General features: G+C 36.0%; 1 pseudogene; it reads right to left on the bottom strand.

The window, feature by feature from the left end:
• Window positions 1–266: 266 nt before the first annotated feature.
• Window positions 267–4,570, bottom strand: LOC100974446 (BCL2/adenovirus E1B 19 kDa protein-interacting protein 3-like; annotated as a pseudogene).
• Window positions 4,571–22,283: the final 17,713 nt, after the last annotated feature.

Raw genomic sequence — 22,283 nt, 5'->3', positions numbered from 1 at the left:
TGTTGGCCAGGCTGGTCTTCAACTCCCGACCCAGGTGATCCGCCTGCCTCAGCCTCCCAAAGTGCTGGGATTACAGGCGTGAGCCACCGCATCCTGCCTCACAGCCTATTCTTATGTTTTACTATATTTGGAATGCCACTCTTACAGAACAAATCAATGCAAGTGATGTGACTACCCAAAAATGAATCATAATAGTCTTCAGTTAGATATGTTGCAATCTCAGATATAGTTCTACTATGTAAACAGAGTCAAATTCCAATTCTTTATCAAAAAGTGCTGGTGAAGGTTGCCTGATGTGTTCCAGTGTAGATCCTCAATCCAATGGCCAGCAGATGAGAGCAGCAGAGATGGAAGAAAAATCTTAAGAAATTCTGCTGAGAATATGCCCCCTTTCTTCATAACACTGTGTTTCTTGTGTTGAGAGTGGCTGTGCATTTTGGGTGTTTAGAGAGAAACTGTCTCAGGGGAGTATTTTCTGGTCGACTTGGCTAATATTATATGTAATCTGAATATTTCTTTCAGATACTTTTAACCTCTTAATACAATTTTATTCAGACTGAGAGCTGTTTTTCTCTTCAATGCTTTTGGTGTCTGTCTTCAGAAGGGACACCCAAAAGTGTCTCATGGTGTTTCTGAGTAAGTTGGGCTGTCACAATGAGAACTCTTTGGCACTCTATCCAGACCCATGCTGGGAATCCAGCAGTATTTTTTTGTCACCATTATAAATAGAAACATAGCTGAAACATTGCTCCCATTTCCATTATTGCAAAAGTGCAATCCTACCCAGGAGTCCTGCAGGTTCTCCTCCTGCAGTTCAGGGACGCTGCTCCATAATGTGACACTGGAGTGCAGCTGTGGTGGTTGGAGTCCATGTGGAATGTTGGCTGCCAGCTGTGTGCTGTGAGGTGTGCCTCAGTGGTAGATGGTAGGGGAAGAGATGGGACACAGGCCACCAGGACAGGGCAAGCAGGATTATTGCAGCCCGTGGCCTAGGGAGTAGGGACCCTTTGCTTTGAAATGTAAATAGCCAAAAGAATAGTATCCTATTTCACAGTGTCTGTAAAAGAACCAGAGCCTACTTTCAGCAGGCACCTGGCTGTAAGTTGCAAAACTACCTCCTATCATGAAGATGTCAGAAGTTTATTTTTCCTTTCAATATAACCAATTAACATACACAGATGGCCTCCCCAATTACCAGGTGAACTTAGGATAAACTGTGTATGACAAATGGTGCTGTCAAGTCTTCTACTTGAGGACTAATTATAGAGAACTTTCTGTCTTTGCAATCTCTTGAGCAGATTGTCTGTGATTCTTGTCACATCACATTCTGGTTTTATTGTGCAATAAAACACCTTTCTTTCTGTTCTGTTATTGTGGGGTTTTTCTAGGATTGGAGATAATTTTCCTTTTAATTATATTTCTCAAACCCTGTTCACAAGTACCAGACATTGTATATATGTATAAATTGCCCACCAAGCTTCATTTTAGAGAAGGCTTTCCCCCTCAGGCTTCCAGTCAACTCAGTCAGTTGTGCTTCAAAGTGCACACTGCCCCCAGAGTATGCAGGCAGTCTTGTGTCTCTGCCTGTTTCACATCTATAGTCCTCTACAACCACTCGTAGAGAGGTTAAGCCTTTCTACGAGTGGTTGACAAAATTCACAGGACAGTAATCAGCCATTTCACCTCTTTCAGTGACCATAGTGTCTTCAGGCCTGAAACTGAGTTGGAGACTATTAGGCCCAGAAGAACAATTAGGGTGACATGTGTGCACTGAGTAAACGTGAGTATCTCAAAATTCCTCTTTCTCCTCCTCCCCAAATTCCCATAAATGTGCAGTTAACACCTGCCATTTCTCCATCCATCCAGGACCTAAATTTACAATACCAAATTCTGAATCTCGGTCTTGAGATTAGAGGAAAAAGAATAACTTTGATCTGAGGATTGCAAGTCCTTTTAGTTTTATCAGGATCGGAGAGACATAAAAATGAGAACATAATTATGTTCTACTGCCTCCTTTGAGCTACATGTTTACCTCTTGAAACTGTTTGCTATTCCTACAAGTAGATATAAATTAACCTAATAATGCCACACTAGATGTTATAAGCAATACCTCACAGCTTAAAAATATATAGCCAATTAGTCATCAATGTTATCTTTGTAGATCGAGAAGAATTTCTGACAAACAACTTTGTTTCAGTCCACTCCCTGTCCCTCTCTTTTGCCTTGTAAATCCACTTGTAACTGCTGCTAATTAAAGTGTACATTCAAGGAAACTTAAATCTATGCTCCCAGATTTCAATCCTCAGGCTTGGCCCAAATAAACTCTCTACTTAAATGAGTGTTGTCTTAACCTTTTCTTTTTAGGTTGACATATCATGTCCTAGAGCAGACTTTATGATGGAAACTTTTTTTTTTTTTTTTACTCTCCTTGCTGTAACACCAAAGAATGAAGAGTCAGGTTGATCTTACCTGTAATCTGTACATAAGAGCTGAGCTCTCCCTGGGATTCACAGGAGAGAGCCAGATTTTGGATTGAGAATGTACAGAAAACCCATAGGAGACATTTTCTGATCTGTGAGATGTCAGCATAGAAATCTTAAAGCCCTCCTTTCAGAGTGTATCCCTTTGAGCTTTCCAGATCTTTTCCAGTGACCTGCTATGTTTATGTGAGAGGCTGCTGGTGTAAATAGAATCTGGTTGCACAATCTGTAAGTGTAAACATGCATGTCAGCAGGGAGAGATCAAAGCCACAAAATACCCAGAGCAATGACATAAGTTTACCTATTTGTAAAATGTGATACTGGAGTAGAGTATTCTTGTCCTTTCTCTTACCTAAGACCTAGCTAATCAGAACAGGTGATATCACACATAGATGCAGGTTCTGGAGCTGTACCAGGGCAGTTCCATTTTCTATTTAGAATCAGCTTGAGTCTTTCCTACCTGGATCAACATGTGGTCATCAGTCCATGGTCACTAGGAATCCTCTCACAATCACCCGGGAATCTTTAAGACATTTCAGGATGTCCTGTACACACTTGGGTCAGGCTGGCAGGAGTGTCTAATTCTGCTTCCATGTTAGAGGAAGAGAAATGAGTCATTCAGTGTCTGTTCCTTCTTTTGTAGAAATAATCTCCTTGGTTGGTACCTGGACGAGAGTTTCTCCAGTTTCCTTGGCAAAAAATTCAGGAGTTCTGGAGACTCAGACTGATAAACAAATTGCCTCCATTTCATATGGCTTTTAGAAAAATAGATGAAGCAGTCATGGTCCCTGTCACTCAAAAACTTTCAGTCTAGAGCAACTGGATAAATAGTTTAATTAAGCATCATATAGTCAATACAATAAAGTGGGAGTGTTAAGGGGACTTGGGCAATGGCTCTGATGTTGTTGTGACTTCTGATGTCACCACCTGAAGAGCTATTCTCAAACAGGAGAGTTATTTGTATTTCTATTGCTTTTACCTTGCTAAGAATACATATTTTCTAATAAAATTATCCTAGAAACCCCTAAAAATTTTGGTGAAATTGCTTGTTATTATACATTATAAAATAGAGTAGTGGCTAAATGGATTAAAATTATACAAACTCTTAAGTTTCTCTTGGACAGGCTTAGGAAAGACAGAACAAGTACTCCAGCAGTATAGGGATCATAATTCAACATAGGACAGTTTCTCCACCCCAGCTCTGTCCAGATTCACCCTTTTCTGAGACTCATTCAGGTCTGGTCCCACCCTGGAGTCTCTCCTCACAGAACTCATTAGAGGAGACCAGAGATTTGGGAGGTGGCTCCTGCTGCCTCTCCAGAGCTTATGCTCACAATATTCTGAAACCCAAAAGCAGATAAATTAGAGCAATAAACTATATATTTTGAGGTCTTAACTTCTTTCTTTCTAATTAAAACCAGTGCTTGTAGAGACATTCCATCCCAGTAGTTACTCCACAAGTCACAAGAAAGTAAATAGAAACACACTAAAAAATCCCTCTAAACTACACTTAACCCTTTCCTTTCTGTATCCCTCCCATCTGTCTATATTTATCTCTTATGCTATACATTTTTTAAAAAATGAGTGAGAGGCCAGACTCTGTGGCTCATGCCTGTAATACTAGCAATTTGGGAGGTCGAGGTGCGTGGATCACTTGAGGTCGGGAGTTCGAGATCAGCCTGACCAATATGGAGAAACCCCGTCTCTACTAAAAATACAAACTTAGCTCAGTGTCGTGGTGCATGCCTGTAATCCCAACTACTCGGGAGGCTGAGGCAGGAAAATCGTTTGAACCCAGGAAGCGGAGGTTGTGGTGAGCTGAGATCGTGCCATTCCACTTCCAGCCTGGGCAACATGAGTGAAACTCTGTCCCCCCCCCCCGAAAAAAATCAATAAGAGATAAACAGGGAAGAAAACAATGCTGGCCCCTTCATCTAAATTCTGAGAATTATTGAACACTTAGTACCCAACTCTCAAGTTGTTTTGAAGATTAAATCACATAATGTGATGTTCCCAGCACAGTGCTCTGTAACACACTCCGGAGCACATAGTACCTGCTTAATAAGCATTGCATAAGTATATGTGTACATGTTGCTTTTCAGTGCAGACTTACTCACACATTGTTGCCTTCTCCTGTCTCTGTAAACTTTAAAGAGCTAGCAAAGAATGTGGTTTTTCAGGATAGAGATTGATTGTTTATTTGATCAGAAGTATTTGTGTTGTGATGAGTGATGAGTGTGAGAGTCTGTTCCATGCCTGCTTTTTCTAGCTAAATGCTACTAATGATGGGTCTGGGGAAGCTACATCAGCATTGACAGGAGATGTGTTTAAAATGCCCTTTCATGGATGCTTTTAAAACCTGCAGAATCACATTACATAGTGTGGGGCCAGGGTTACCAAATAATTTATATGCACATTGAAGTTTGAGAGGCAATGCTTAGCTAAGTGGTTCTTGGCCCAGGCTTCTAATTAAGATTCCATGGCCAGGTTGCAGAAATCTTTTCACTTGTGCCCTTCCCGCAGGCTCTGTATATTGTTCTGGGTGGAAGCATCCTTGTTGATATAATTAAGTGCCTCATGTGACTCCAGGTTGAGGCCAGGGTCAACCACGAGGAATTCAAAATACATTCATGAGAGTTGAGTTCAAACTTTATTCCAAAGGGAGGTCACAGGGTCTGCTATGGTTGGATTTGGTAGGTACAAGTTAGTGTGGCCCATATCCCCATTGCTGTAGCAGAAATTGTGGCATCTGTGGCAGGAAAAGAGAAAGATAAATTTTGAACTTTGTGGAGGAGCTCACTGTCCTTGAATCTCACCTGTTATAAAGAACATAAATGGGTGGACATTTTTCTGCATGCCTGGATCTTTCTACCTGTGTTTGTGGTGGTAGCAGGTGAAGAGATTGTGCTGATTCATTTAAAGGCATATTCCCAAGATGCAGGTGTGACTTGTCCAGAGAATATCACCTGAGAAGAAATCCTAGAGAAGGATGATGAAGAGAAAAATGGCTTTTTCTCAGGTGACTGTGTCTCAGATTAGGAGCAGTGTTCACTCTGCCTCCTGGAATGCCATATGTTTAGAACTTACAAACCTGTACTTCTTGACTTTATGCTGTTTCTCCCTATAAGTTTGTTTAAACATTTTTTCTTCTCATGATAGTCAAGCAACTCTGAAATATATTATTTTCTATATACTAGAGTCTTCTCGACATTCTCTTCTTCTCTGCCATGCGGAATTCTCAGCATTAATTATGACTCGTAATATTAAAAATATTCCCTTTGGCTGGGCGCAGTGGCTCATGCCTATTATCCCAGCATTTTGAGAGGCCGATGTGGGTGGATGACCTGAGGTCAGGAGTTCGAGACCAGCCTGGCCAACATGGTGAAACCCTGTCACTACTAAAACTACAAAAGATAGCTGGGCATGGTGGCAGGTGCCTGTAATCCCAGCTACTTGGGAGGCTGAGGCAAGAGAATCACTTGAACCTGAGAGGTGGAGGTTCTGGAGGTTGCAGTGAGCCTACATCGTGCCACTGCACTCCAGCCTGGGCAACAGAGGGAGACTCCATCTCCAAAGAAAAAAAAAAAAAGAAAAATACCCTTTGTTGCTGGTGCTGGTGCACATGGAAAGGTATGGATACCCAAGATTCCTACTGGGGAAGAGGTAGGGTTCTTAGATATTCATGAAAAAGGGGAATATGTAATGTTGAAGTTCTGTCTGTGTGCTCCATCAACTCCATGTGGAACAGTATTAAAATATGCACATTTGAACAGGATGGTATTTATTACCCAGAATAATTCAGAAAGTTTTGAAAAAAATAATTAGAAGATACTCGGTTTCTAGACGGCTGAAGAAAGTCTGCGTAAATACTTTAATAGAGATTACACAACATGAGCGATTACTGTAGTTTGCATTTTGCATAAAACTTGTTTCTTTATGATTAGATTTGAATTATAATTTGCTTCTTTGGTGGGGGCCAGTATCACAGCAGTGATATTGTGTCCTTCTGTGAGCATCAGCGCATGATGAAAATTTGTTCTGTTATAATTGGTGTTAATTTGATTCGTTTAGTTAAATAGTTCTCTGAGAATTTTTTTCCACTGTAGAGTTATTTTTCTCTTCATTATTGAGTACCTTGGGGACATTTACCAGCTGATGTGAATAAAGCATCCCATGTAATCTGGAAGTTCTCTTTTCTTCTTAGATTGTCTTTGCATATGTCTTTCTTTAAAAAGTGAAGTCTCTCATCTTTGTTTACTGGTCATAAAAACCCAGGCTCTGTCAGTTAATGAATGTTTGACAGAATATTTATCTTGGGCCAGAAAGATTGGTGTCACTTGTGAGCTTGTTAGAAATTCAGAAACTCAGGTTTTACCTCAGGTTTCTTGAAACAAAATCTGAATAAAAAGATCTCCAGTTTATTGTTGTACACATTAAAATTTGAGAGGTACTTTATAACTAAGCCTGACTTTCTAATCTGAGAAATATACAGAACTTATACTGTATGATTAAATGGAGCACTCAAAAATGTACATGTCTATGTTCCTGTTGTTAATTTTGTACTTTATCATTCAAAAAATATCATCAATACACTACACTGGTATTGTGAATCTTATGCTCTCTTTTCTCAGAGATAGAGAATACAACAGAGAATATTTCTTTGTTGGGAATTATTTTATAGGACAATTTCAGTCGTATAAGTCAGAATCAGTTCTCTTCACTCATTTTATCTTGAGTCAATTTAAGAATTCTGCCCATGGCCACTTGAAGTGGGTGTGTGTGTGTTTTCAGGGACTGTTGACATTCAGGGATGTAGCCATCGAATTCTGTCTGGAGGAGTGTCAATACCTGGATGCTGCTCAGCAGAATTTGTATATGGATGTGATGTTAGAGAACTACAGAAACCCGGTCTTCTTGGTTGAGGATAACTTCAATATAGAATTCCTAATTTACCCTAAAGGTTTCATTTTCTTCCTTTGTAGGATGTGTTTTGGTAATTTCTGCTTTGCATGAGTGAATTTCAGATCCCTGTTTTCAAGACAATCTTGTGGATTTTTTGGTGTGGAAAATAAATTCTTTAGGTTGTTTCATTTTGACCTGAATTTTCCCCTTTCCTGAGTTTATCTATATTATTCATTCTAGATAATTGGTAATTTCAGAAATTTAGTGACATAAAATAATGTTGTCCACACCTTAAAATTCAATTGCCACCATCAATTTTTGATTCAGTAATACTGGGGAGTGAAACAGAGGACCCTCATATTTAATGTACTTTCTGAATACACTAAAGGTTCTGTCAGTAAAAAGTATTTTGGAATTAATTTTCTAGAATCTTCTATTATGACCTCTTTTCTCTACTTAGCACAGTATTAGGTTGGTAAATGGAGAATCCCAGGAAAAGTCATGCTCATGCTGCTTTTTAAAATAAAACAGGTATTGTCTTCTCTAAGCCAGACCTGGTCACCTGTCTGGAGCAAAGGAAAAAGCCATGGAGTATGAAGCACCCAGGTAGGTGAAAGCGAATGAAGAAGAGGATGACATAGATGAGGCATCCAAAGGCCGAGAGGAACCCGGACTTTAACATGTGATTTGCGAAGCTGTGCTCCAGTGGAAATCCTTTCTGAGAAGCCTGGGTTTTTTCACTTGTTCTCACATAGGGGCATCCTCTGTCCCATGCTCTCTAATGACTCTACATTTTCTTCAATAATTTTTCTTCAGATTTGCAGTGAGAGCCAAAGTTCTCTTTATGGCTTATAAAACAGTGCACAATATGACTACTTTTATTGCTTTTGGGGATATACAAATAGCTGCATATTTTTTAGAAACCCTGTGTTTAACCATTTTTAAGTTCTCTTTCTGCATTGTGTCTGAAATATGTAAAAGTAGTGGTATTGAGATTTGGTTCAGAAATCCCAGAAATACAACACACATATGTTGTATGTTTTCTGCTTTATAGTTTCTTATTTTATGGAGGTTTCAAATGTGTTCCTACAGAAATTCATACTCGGTAATTTATTCAGAATATTAAGTATCTCTTTAAGAATATCTAATGTTATTTGAATTGAAATTTTTATTCTTTTAGTACTAACTGAGGTTGGTAATTTCAATTCTGTCTTAATTTCTCAACTGTAATATAACGTAGATATTTCCTACATTTCTACAATTCACTATATCAGGGAACTTAGAACATTACTGAGCATACGTTAAGCTCCCACTTCTTTCCTTGTTTTTTAAATTACTATTTTGTAATTTTATCTTGTTCAGGATAAAGTTTACCAGAACTGTAATTTATATGTGTGTATATATATGTAGGTGTGTATTGTGGATTTTTTTACAAATAAAAATTGTATATATATTTATTGTGTACAATGTAATGACTTACTGCATGTGTATATTGTAAAATGATTAGCACAATTATGTTTATGAGCATTTTTATCACCTTTCCTCACATAGGTACCTTTTTTGTAATGAAAACCTCTAAGATCTGCTGACACCAAATTTTAAGCATACAAAAATTTAGTGTTAACTGTATCATGAAGCTATACATTACATTTGAAAAACTTACTCATAACAGAAAATTTGTGTATTTTCAATATCTTTTTATTTTCTCCCATATCTAGTCCCTGACAACTTCCATTGTAGTCTCTGCTTCTGTGAGTTCAGCTTTCTTAGATTCCCCATATAAGTGAGAATGAGCAGTATTTCTCTTTCTATGTCTGGCTTATTTCCCTTGGCATAATGTCTTCCAGTTTTACCCATGTTGTTGAAATGGCAAGATTTTGTTATTTTTCAGGCTAAATAATATTCTATTGTTTATTTATACCAGCTTTTCTTAATTCAGCATCCACAAACATTTAGGTTTTTTATACCTTGGCAATTGTGAATAATGCTGCAACAAATATGGTGGTACAGATATGTCTTCAAGGTACTTATTTCATTTCCTTTTGTTATATACACAGTATTATATGCACAATACTACTATTGCTAGATTGTGTAGTAGTTCTGTATTTCAGATAACCTCTATTGGTTCTTGTAATGACTCCATCAATTTATAACTCTCCAAGAATGTACAGAATTTTTTTCTTCAAAGTGTTGTCAACACTTGTTATGTTTCTTCTTTTTACATTATCCATTCTAACATGTTTGAAATGATACTCATCATGGTTTTGATTTGCAATTGCCTGATATTTGGTGATATTGAGTACTTTATGGCTTATGGCCATATGTATGGCCATTTGTATGTCTTCATTGGACAAATATCAGTTTAGATTTTTGCCTATTTTGTACTGGGTTACTGTTGTTTTTGCTTTCAATCTGCTTGCATTTCTTATATATTTTGTATATCAATCTTTTATCAGATGTATGGTTTGCAAATATTTTTTCCCATTCTACAAATTTTTTTATTTTATTGTTCCATTTTCTGTGCAGAAGGTTTTTAGTTTGATGCAGTCCAGTTTGTTTATATTTGCTTTTGTTGCTGTACTTTTGGTATTATGTCTAACAAATTATTGTTAAGACCATATCATGAGGGTTTTCCATGTATTTTTTTTCAGGTTTTTTAACGATTCATATTTAAGTCTGTAATTTAACTTTTAGCATGGTGTAAGAAAAAAAGCTAATTTTATTCTTTTGCCTGGAGGTATCCACTTTTTTCAGAACCAAATATTAAAAAGACTATACTTCGTTCATTGTGTATTTTTGGTGCGCTTGTCAAAGATTAGTAAACTTTATATGCCTGGGTTTATTTCTTGGCTCTATTCTGTTCCATTGGTTTTTTGTGTCCATATTTTGCATGTATCATCCTGTTTTTTTTTACTACAATCTTAAAATATAGTTTGAAATCATAAAGTATGAAGTTTGGTTGCTTTGTCCCTTTTCCTCTAGATTGCTTTGGTTTTTCAAAGCCTATCGTAGTTTCATGTAAATTTTAGAATTGTAATTTCCATTACTGTGAAAAATGTCACTGGATTTTTAATAGAGAGTTCATTGAAACTGTAGATCACTTTGAATCATATGGCGCTTTATAATATTTATTCTTCCAGTTCATAAACTTGAAATCTTTTTGCATTTGTTTGTGACTTCTTCCATTTCTTTCATCAATATATGTTTCAGTGAAAAGATCTTTTGCCTTCTTTGTTAAATTTATTTTTCAGAAATTTATTATTTTAATTCTATAGGAAATGAGATTGTTTTCTTCCTTTTTTATCAGATGGTTTGTTGTTAGCATATGGAATCATAACTGATAATTATGTGTTAATGTTATATATTGCTAATTTTCTGAGGGCATTTGTTATTTTTTGATGTATTGTTTATGGTTTCCTATATATAAGATCATGTCACCTACAAACAGCAACATTTTAATTTTTTCCCTCAATTTTAATGTCATTTTTAGGGTCATTTTCTTGACTAATTCTTCTGCAAAGTACTTTCACTGCTATGTTAAAATAGAAACATTGACAATGGAACCATGTAGCCTTACCCCGGTGTCTATAAATTTGAAGAAGCAAACAGCTCTTTAATTTTTTATAAACTGGTTTCAGGAGGTACAGATCTTCTTTTGTTGGGTCCCCAGGGTAATGGGATGCCCTATGAGCTTGTAGTAGGGAAGAGTTTATAACTGTGTCACAAGGCTGCTGGGTATGCAGTGGATTCAACCTTCAAGTGGCTTTTTACCAGGGGCTTTGGTTGTTGTAATTCCCATCTAATGTCTGGGTGGGCTGGATTTCCTTCAGGACTTTTATTTATAGTGCAGAAACTAGGACAGATTTCTGCAATTGGGTGTGCATATGGTGGACCTTATATCGGGATGTGGTAAGTGTGGCTACCACTGAGTATTTGGAAGTTTTTTTCCACATCACTGTGTGGGTTTGAACTGTGGCAAAGACAGCTGAAACTGAGTCACTGAACTCCTTCAGCGGCCACAGTAGAGGCCAAGGTCTGCAGGCCACAGTAGAGGCCCAGCTGGAGTGCAGTGGCACAATCTTTGCTCACTGCAACCTCCGCCTCTCAGGTTCAAGCAATTCTCCTGCCTCGGCCTCCCAAGTAGCTGGGATTATAGGTGCCTGCCACCATGCCCAGCTAATTTTTTTGTGTTTTTAGTAGAGATGGGGTTTCACCATATTGGCCAGGCTGATCTCTACCTCCTGACCTCAGGTGATCCGCCTGCCTTGGCCTCCCTAAGTTCTGGGATTGCAGGAGTGAGCCACCATGCCCAGCCTTCTTGGCTGATTTTCAACAGTTGTCTTATTATGTGAAGGTGAGTAGTCATAGAAACAGTGGTATATTCACTAGGTGTTTAATGATAAATATATATATTTTCTTTGTGTGAGAGAAACACTTTAGTGATTTGAAGGTGATTTATATTTATATATTTATATATTTTATGATTTATAGAAAGACCTATATCACTTTTAGTTGTTTTCAAAAAAAAAATGTGAAAACACATAACATAAAATTTACCATCTTAAAGCTTTTTAAGTCTATATTTCAGTGCTGAGTGTGGTGGAGGCTCATGCCTATAATGCCCGTACTTTGGGAAACTGAGGCAGAAGTATTGCTTAAGCTGAGGAACTTGAGACCAGCCTGTGCAGCATATAAAGAGCCCTTCCCCACAAAAATTTAAAATTATCCAGGTGTTGGGTTGTCCACCTGTGGTCCTAGCTCTTTGTGAGGCCGTGGCAGGAGAATCACTTGTGCATGGGAGGTTGAGGCTGTAGTGAGTATTGATTATATGACTTCATTCCAGCCTGCAGGACAGAGGGAGAACCTACCTCAAAAAAGGTGTACATTTTAGTGATTAAGAGTATTTACATTGTTATGTAAAGACCTCTAGAACTTTTACGTCTTCTAAAATTAAGACAATACCCATTAAGTAACAACTGCCCATTTTACCCTCTCTTTAGACCTTGAGTAACACCATTCTCCTTTCTGCTTCTATTTGACTACTTATGATGACTCATATCACGGAATCATATAGTATCTGCCACTTTATTACTATCTTATTTCAGTTGACATAATATTCTCAACGTTTATGTAAGAATGTGACAGATTTACTATTTTAAGGCTGAATAATATTCCACTGTATGTATATGTCACATTTTTAATTTGTTTATCAGTCAAGGGATATCTGGGTTACTTCTGCCTTTTGGCTTTTGTAAATATTGGTATAATATATTTATATATATAGTATATATATAAATATATGTGTATATATTTATATATAATATATTGGTATAATAAATATATTATATCAATATTTATATATTTAATATATATAAAATATATATTTATTTATATAATATATATATTTATTTAATATATATTATATTTATATATAAAATATATAAATATTGGTATATTTATTATACCAATATTTGAAATATATATTCAAATATATCTTCCACATTCTTTGTTTGAATATAGATTTATATTTGGAGTATACATTTATATTTATGTTTGAATATAGATTTATAAGTGGAATTCTTGGATTCCATTTATATATATATTAATATATAAAAATGTATTTTATATTCCAGTCAAATAATATGATTTATATTTGAATCTAGGTTTATAAGTGGAATTATATAATTTAAATTTTAAGAAACATTCATAATATGATGGTTGCATCCTTTTCCCCCACCAACAATTCACATGAGTTTTAATTTCTTTACATCCTCAACAGATTCTGCATTTTAAAAATTTATCATGGCCATTCTAATGGGTATGAGGTGGTTTTGTTTTGGATTGTAATTTTGTTTTGTATTTCTCTACAACTGGTACTTTTTTTGCATTATTTTAAGTGCTTTTTTCTACTTACATATATATTTTTGATTAAACATAAGTTCAATTCTTTGTCCATTTCTAAATCAATTTATTCATTGTTACTTTTTCAGTTTTAGTTGTTTATAATTCTGAATATTAACTCATCACATGTAATTTGCGAATATTTTCACCCATTTCTTCGGTGGCAGTGTCATTCTACTAAATATTTTCTTCGGTGTGCAGAAAATTTGAAGTTTAGCACAGTTAAATTTTGGGGGTTTTTATGTTTTTCATAAGTATGATGTCATATCTACAAAAAAGTGCCAAAACCAGTGTTCTGTATTTTCCCTATTTTTTTCTTCTAAGAGTTGTATTAGTTATATGTCCTTTAGTTTCATTATTTTATTTAAAATGTGCAAGAAAATAATCCAACTTTATTTTTTTCAGTGTAGATACTCAGTTTTCAACATCATTTGTTGAAGATATTTTCTTTTCTCTATTGTGTAGTCATGGCAACTTTGTGGAAGATTATTTGATTATATAAAGAAAGGTTCATTTCTGGGCTATTTTGTTCTATCATCTGTTTATATGTCTCTGTTAGTACCACATTGCTTTTGTTTATTATAGCTTTTTAATATATTTTGAAATCAGGAAATATAATGCCTCTTTGTTCTTTCTCACGGGTGTTTGGCTAGTTTTAGCTCATAATCAATTTAAAAAGTTTTAAACAATATTTCTGGTCAACAATGTACCATTGGAATTTCTTCACCACCGTGAGTTGTTTTCACATTTAGATTAAATTATCTGGACCTTGAGCAAGAATATATTAAAGAGTGTGTTTTATTTCCATATATTTTTGAATTTGCCAGTTTATCTCTTGATTTTGATGTCTAGTTTCATTTTATTTTAGTCAGAAAACATAACTGTATAATTTTGGTCATCTTAAATTTATTTATTTATTTTTGTTGCTATTGAGAGACAGATTCTCACTGTGCCACTCAGGCTGGAGTGCAGTGGTACAATCTTGGCTCACTGCAGCCTCAGCCTCCGAGGCTCAAATAATCCTCCCACCTCAGCATCGCAAGTAGTTGGGACTACATACGTGTGCTTTCACGCCTGGCTAGTTTTTTGATTTTTTGTAGAAATGCAGGTTCTCACTATATTGCCCAGGCTGGTTTTGAAATCCTGGTCTCAAGTGGTCTTTCCTCCCAAAGTGCTGGGGGCTACAGGCCTGCGCAACCACACATGGCCAGGCTTCTTAAACTTAATAAGACTTGTTATGTGTCCTAACAGAATGCACCAAGTTCAAACAAGAATATTGTGTAATCTGTTCCTTTTTACTGGAGAGTCCTGTACATATTTTTAATGTGTAGTTGGCCTATGATATGATTTGGATGTTTGTACCCTTCAAATCTCATGTTGAAATGGGATTCCCAATGTAGGATGTGGATCCTTGTGTGATGTGTTTGGGTCATGGGAGCAAATCTCTTGTAAATGACTTTGAACCATCCCCTTGGTGATCAATAAGTTCTCACTCTGTTAATTCACATGAGAGCTGCGTGTTTAAAGAACCTGGCACTTTCCTTTCATGCTTGCTCCCTCTCTCCCCATGCAATATGTCTGGTTTCTCTTTGCCTTCACTATGATTGTAAGCTTACTTAGACCCTCACCAGATGCAGATGCTGGCACCACACTTATTGTACATTTTGCATAACTATGCAGAAAATAAATCTTTTTTCTTTATAAATTACACAGTCTTAGGTACTTATTGCAATACAAAATGAATTAATACAATTTATAATGTCATCCAGGTTTTGTTCTCTTATTGATGTTTTATCTAAACTTTCACTCATTATTAAAGTGGGGTCTTAATGTCTGTAATTATTATGTTGCTATGTATTTTTTGCTTCACTTCTGTCAATATTAGCTTTATATATTTTGGAACCCTGATCTTTTAAATAGATATAATAGTTATAGATTCCTGGTAAATGACCAATGTTACCATTATATAGTAACAATCTTTACCTCATGCTAGTTTTTGATTTACAGCGTATTTTGTCAAATATAATTTATGACCACCTCACTTAATTGTGGATACTGTTTGCATGGAATATGTTTTTTCATTCTGTTTCATTCAACCTATTTGACTCAAAGTTAAAGTGAGTCTCTTGAAATCCTGGTCTCAAGCAATCTTCCACTCCTGGCCTCCCAAAGTGCTGGGGCTACAGGCGTGAGCCACCACACCTGATTAGTCTTCTTAAACTTAATAAGGCTTGTTATGTGTCCTAACAGAGTACACCAAGTTCGAACAAGAATATTGTGTGATTTGTTGCATATTGTGTGATTTGGTTTGTTCTTATTCCATTGGGCCATTTAATTTCTTATTATTAGTTTAATCAATTTACATTTAAAATGATTCCATAGAGAAATGAAGTTATTATTACCATTTTGATTGTTATTATTTTCTGTGTTTCTTGTAGAGATGTTTTCCATAATTTCCTATTTTACTGTCTTAATTTTTGCTTTTTTGAGTTTGTAGTGTTATGCTTTGTTTCCTTTCTCATTTTGTATTGCATACTTTCTATAAACTTGTAATTATCTAGGTAATTGGAGATTATGTAAAACATTTTAAAGTTATAACAATATTAGTATGTCATAACTTCAGTTGAATACAAAAACTATACCTCTTTACATCCTGTAGTGGGTTTTTTGTTTGTTTGTTTTGTTTTGTTTTTGAGATGGAGTCTCGCTCTGTCACCCAGGCTGGAGAGCAGTGGTGTGATCTTGGCTCACTGCAACCTCCGCCTCCCAGGTTCAAGCAATGCTCTGCCTCAGCCTCTCGAGTAGCTGACATTACAGGCAACCACCCCCACGACCGGCTAATTTTTCATATTTTTAGTAGAGATGGGGTTTCACCATCTTAGCCAAGCTGGTCTTGAACTCCTGACTTCGTGATCCACCCATCTCGTCCTCCCAAAGTGCTGGGATTACAGGCATGAGCCATTGTGCTCAGGCTTACATCCTGTAGTTTTTTATTATTACAAATATTATTTTATATTGTGTATCTATTAACAGATTTATGCAGATTTTTTGTTGAAATTCTATAGCAGAATTTTAAGAGATTTTGCTTAGTGATTATGGTAGTAAACAATTGTATATGTGTTTATATATTTACATTTAACAAAGTTTATAGTTTCATGTAGTTTTTTAAGGTTGTTCAGCATCATTATATTTTTCAACATATGGACTCTTTTTGGCAATAAAAAAATAAACAGCATCTCATTATGTTACTCAGGCTCATCTTGAACTCTTAGCCTCAACTAATCTGCCTGCCTTGGCCTCCCAAGTCTCTGGGATTACAGACATGAGCCACTGGTGCCTGGCCACCATGTAGCATTTCTTGTGGGACCATGCCTGTGGTGATAAATACCTTCACCTTTTGTTTATTTTGTAAGTTCTTTACTGTTTCCTTATTTTTAATTCCAGAATAATTCCAAATAATTTCAAAGCAAACATTATTGATTGGTATTAGTTTTTCTTTTATCACATTAAAATTTGGAAAGTTCTCATCCTCTTTTATCTTCAAATAACCCCTGTAACTACTTTTTCTCTACATTCGTCTTCTAAGATTTCTTTTCCAAATGTAGTAATCTACTTAATGGTGTTCAGTAAGTTTAACATTCCATGTTTTCATTTTGTTTTGCAATTTTATTTTATTTCATTTTATTTTTTTTTGAGACACAGTCTTGCTCTGTCGCCCAGACTGGAGTGCAGTGGCATGATCTCGGCTCACTGCAAGCTCCGCCTCCCAGGTTCACGCCATTCTTCTGCCTCAGCCTCCCTAGCAGCTGGAGCTACAGGCGTCCACCAACATGCCCAGCTAATTTTTTGTATTTTTTAGTAGAGATGGAGTTTCACCATGTTAGTCAGGATGGTCTCAATCTCCTGACCTCGTGATCCGCCCGCCTCAGCCTCCCAAAGTGCTGGGATTACAGGCATGAGCCACCACTCCCAGCCATTTTTCTTTCTTTTTTGTTTCATATTTTAGAGTATGCCACGTCACATCAGTTAATTGTGTTTTTAGTTTTTATTTTGTATGACAATTGTGAATGACAATATTCAACTCTGTACACTTTAAGACAGCGTGGAGCCAAAGTTACATATGAATCAGACATATCTCTATTCCCAATATAATAGTTTCTGTGTTTGTGTATACACATATTATTTCTGTATTGTTTATGACTTGTATGTTTGTGAGTGATCAATGGTCATTTTATCTGAGTAGTCATAAAAATTCTCCTACTTCTAATATCTATTTGGGGATCTATTTTTGTGTGGGAGAAACACTTTTTTGATTTGAAGGTAATTTTAAAAACTGTCAATTTTGTCCCTTTTTTAAGGTATTATTACTGTTTACTTTTAATTATCAAGAACATAAAATTTAGAATCTTAATTTTAAAATATGTAGTTTATATTAATTATATTGACATTATTATACAATATATCTGTAGAATGTTTTTGTCTTGCAAAACTAAAACTGAATACACATTAAACAACTACTCAATTCTCCCATTTTCTGGCCCTTTACAAACAATTCTGTTTTCCTGTTTTTGAGTCTAACTACTTTAAATATCTCATGTAAGTGGATTCATACCATATTTTTTGTGGCTGACATATGTTATTCTGCATAATTTCATGAAAGTTTGTTATGGTTGTTAGAATATTTCCTTTTTTTTAGACGGAGTTTCGCCCTTGTTGCCCAGGCTGGAGTTCAGTGCAGCGATCTCAGCACACCACAATCTCCACCTCCCAAGTTCAAGTCATTCTCCTTCCTCAGCCTCCTGAGAGGAGGCTGGGATTACAGGCATGCACCACCATGCCCGGCTAATTTTTGTAAGTAGAGATGGTGTTTTTCCATGTTGGTGAGGCTGGTCTCGAACTCCCAAACTCAGGTGATTCACCCACCTCGGCCTCCCAATGTGCTGGGATTACAGGTGTGAGCCAGTGTGCCCAGCCTGTATTTCCTGTTTTTAAACACTGAGTAATATTCCATTATTTTTATGTTTCAAATTATATTTATCCAGTAATCTGGGGAGAAAAATTTGCACTGCTTTCACTTATTGCCTTTCAATAACAATGCTGTAAAAATTATGGATGTGCAGCCGGGCGCGGTGGCTCATGCCTGTAATCACAGCACTATGGGAGGCCAAGGTGGGTGGATCATAAAGTCAGGAGATCGAGACCATCCTGGCTAACACGGTGAAACCCCATCTCCACTAAAAATACCAAAAAATTAGCCGAGCGTGGTGGCGGGCACCTAGAGTCCCAGCTACTTGGGAGGCTGAGGCAGGAGAATGGCATGAACCTGGGAGGCAGAGGTTGCAGTGAGCCTAGATTGTGCCACTGCACTCCGGCCTGGGCAACAGAGCGAGTCTCCATCTAAAAAAAAAAATTATGGACGTGCAAATATCTCTTCCTGTGATTATATGTGTGAGAGTTTATATTTATACTACATTCTCTTTATTTGGTCTAGTTCACTTTTTATAACCAAACCAAATTGTTTTAAGTCTATATAATGTGTTTTGAAATCAGGGAGTTGTGATGCCCCCAACGTTGTTCCTCTCTTTGAAGATTATTGGATGTTTCATTGTTTCTTAAAATTTCATATAATTTGGGGGTTGCTTTTTCTATTTCTGCTAAAATAAAATTAGATATTTGAAAGGGATTGCATTAAATCTGTAGATTACACTCAGCAGTATGGGCATCTTCACAATATTAATTATTTTACCATTTGATCATGCTGAATATTAATTATTTTACCCTTTGAGCATGCTGAAGAGTGTGTTGTTTAATTTTCATGTATTTGTAAATTTTTTAGTTTTGTTTTTGTTGATTTCTACTCTCATTCCATTTTGGTCATAAAAAGTAATCTATCAATTTCAATTTTTAAAGATTTAGTAAGTTTTTATTTTTATCATGGCCTAACAGGCAGTTTATCAAAGAGAATGTATGTGAGCTATTGAGAATGGTTATACCCTGCTATTGTTAAGGGGTATTCTTTGTTAGGCATAATATTGTTTTATACTTCTTTCTTTGTATATTTTTTCTTTTTGAGATGGAGTCTTGCTCAGTCACCGAGGCTGGATTGCAGTGCCGCAATCTCGACTCACTGCAAACCCTGCCTCCCTGGTTCAAGCAATTCTCCTGCCTTAGCCTCCTGAGTAGCTGGGATTACAGGGGCCTGCTACCGCACCTGGCTATTTTTAGTAGAGATGGGGTTTTGCCATGTTGGCCAGGCTGGTCTCAAACTCCTTACCTCAGGTAATCTGTCTTCCTTGGCCTCCCAAAGTGCTGGAATTACAAGCATGAGCCACTTGTTCCCATCTGTACTGCTTTCAGTTTCTCTTTTCCTTTTTTTTTTTTTTTTTTTTTTTTGAGGCAGAGTCTTGCTCTCACCCAGGCTGGAGTACAGTGGTGCGATCTCGTCTCACTGCAAGCTCTACCTCCTGGGTTCATGCCATTCTCCTGCCTCAGCCTCCTGAGTGCCTGGGATTACAGGCACCTGCCACCATGCCCTGCTAATTTTTTGTATTTTTAGTAGAGACCGGGTTTCATCGTGTTAGCCAGGATGGTCTCCATCTCCTGACCCCGTGATCACCTGCCTTGGCCTCCCAAAGTGCTGGGATTACAGGCTTGAGCCACTGTACCTGGCCTTCTTTTCCATTATTAATATTGTTTTGTTTTATTGTTCATTGCAGAAATTGAAGTATTAAAATATCTTATTATAATTATATTGCTCTTTATTTGTTGCTTTAATTCTGTCAATTTTTGCTTTGTATTTTTGGAAACCTAATGTGAGAAATACACATACACACACAAACATATAAATATATGTATGCACATATTTGTCATACATTTTCAATAAATGATATCTTTATTATTGTTTAATGACCTTTTTTCTCTTGTGAATTTTGACATAGCGTATATTTTATAAAATAAGAGAGTTGTTGACTTACGATGTATTTTGTATAATACAATTTTGATCTCTTCTGCTCTCATTTGGTTAATGTTTGCCTAAAATGTCTTCTTCCACTTGCCACTTTCAGGCTGATTTCACTACTAGATCTCAAGTGACTCTTGAAGAAAGGCAAGTTGGATCTTGGTATATAAAATTTTATATAATCCCTCTATTCAATGTATGTGTATTGATTGGCAAGTCTGTTTTTAAAATATTTATTTTCTGAAGACAAAGATTATTGTTATTTTGTTGTTTAATGATTCTTGTAGGTCTGCTTCTCATTCTATCTTCCTTTGTGTCTTTTTGATTTTTGTATGGATAGGCTGTCACTTCTTTCTTATTTCCGTTTTTGTACCTATACAGACATTTTCTTGGTGGATGCCTTCAGGATTATATAAAAACCTCTTAAAATTTCAACAATATATTTTGAAGTGGTGAAATTTAAATTTGGGTCCATGCACAAATTATTTCTTATTACATCTGTCCTCAACTTAGTTATTGATGTCACTAAACATATCTATTTATGTTATATATTTATTAACAGATGTTCATTATTATTTTTAGCTTTTATCTTTAAATTTTAGAGAATAATTAAATAAAACATTTTTTGGTATTATAATAATGCTACAGGATATTTTTTCTATAATATTTGCATATCTTTATATCTTTCCTAGAAAGCTACCTATTTTTATGTGATAGTTTTGTTTTTTAGCATCATATAGTTTTAGTAGGAGGACTCTTCTCAGCATTTTTTGTAGGGCACATGTAGTGTTGCTATAATTTTTCCACATTTGGTTATCTTTAGAGGTCTTTCCTTTTTCTTCATTTTTGTAGCACAGTTTTGCTGGTTATATTATTCTTACATAGAAGCCATTTTTCACTTGGCACCTCGACTATAGCACACAATTTCCTTCTGGCCTGCAAGGTTTTTGTTGAAAGAGTCACTGGTTATATCATAGAACCATAATTATGTATTTTCCAGCATTTGAGATTCTCTTCTTGCCTGTGACTTTGGGAACTTTGCTTTGCATGTCTTGTTATGGATCTGTGTGTTTCCTAGTTTTAGTATGTTGAGCTTCTTCATTTTTACAACCTTATTTTCTTACTTTTGAGAATTTCTCAGGTATTCTTAATTTTTTGAGACAGTGTCTTGCTCTGTCACCCAGGTTTGAGTACAGTGGCATGATTGCAGCTTACTGCAGCAAAAATACATGAGCCAGTTTTTTCTTTTTCTATATTGAGGAAGATGCCAGGCATTGCAGTTTACTTCTAAAAGTGCCATGCTGCATTATGGAGGAGTAAAGGTGTTGGGCAAATGTAACAAACTTTTCTATCCATTCAGTATGGCTTGTGGCATTTTGCTCACCTGGTACACTGAACACACTTAACTCATTTCTAGATTTTCCATAAAGACATTTTGGTCAGTACAGTTTTGTTATAAGTAAGTCTATAAAAGAATTAAGACCTGTGGTATTTTTGTTATGCCATGTTGCTAATGTACTTTGTATAATTTTATGTATTAGATTTGTAAACAATAGATTTGTATATTTACATGGGCCTAGTGAGATAATTTGTTATTTTTATTTCTTTCAGCTGTGTTCTCATTTCACCCAAGACCTTTGGCTAGATCAGAACATAAAAAATTCATTTCAAAAAGTGATGCTGAGAAGATATGGGAAATGCAGACATGAGAATTTACAAATAAGAAAAGGCTGTAAAAGTTTGAATGCATCTAAGGTGCAGGAAGGAGGTTATAATGGACTTAACCAATGTTTGTCGATTACTCAGAGCAAAATACTTCAATGTAATACATGTGTGAAAGTCTTAAGGAAATTTTCAAATTCAAATAGACTTAGGAGAAGACATACCGGAGAGAAACCTTTCAAATGTAAAGAATGTGGCCAATTCTTTCACAGGTTCTCACACCTCAGACAACATCAGATAATTCATACTGAAGAGAAACCCTACCAATGTGAAGAATATGGCAAAGATTTTAAGCAGTCTTCAGGTCTTACTATGCATGA

Source organism: Pan paniscus, chromosome 13, assembly GCF_029289425.2.
Source record: "Pan paniscus chromosome 13, NHGRI_mPanPan1-v2.0_pri, whole genome shotgun sequence".
Taxonomy (NCBI): Eukaryota; Metazoa; Chordata; class Mammalia; order Primates; family Hominidae; genus Pan; species Pan paniscus.
Note: the sequence above shows the minus strand (reverse complement) of the source record. Positions and strands in the feature narration are given on the sequence as shown.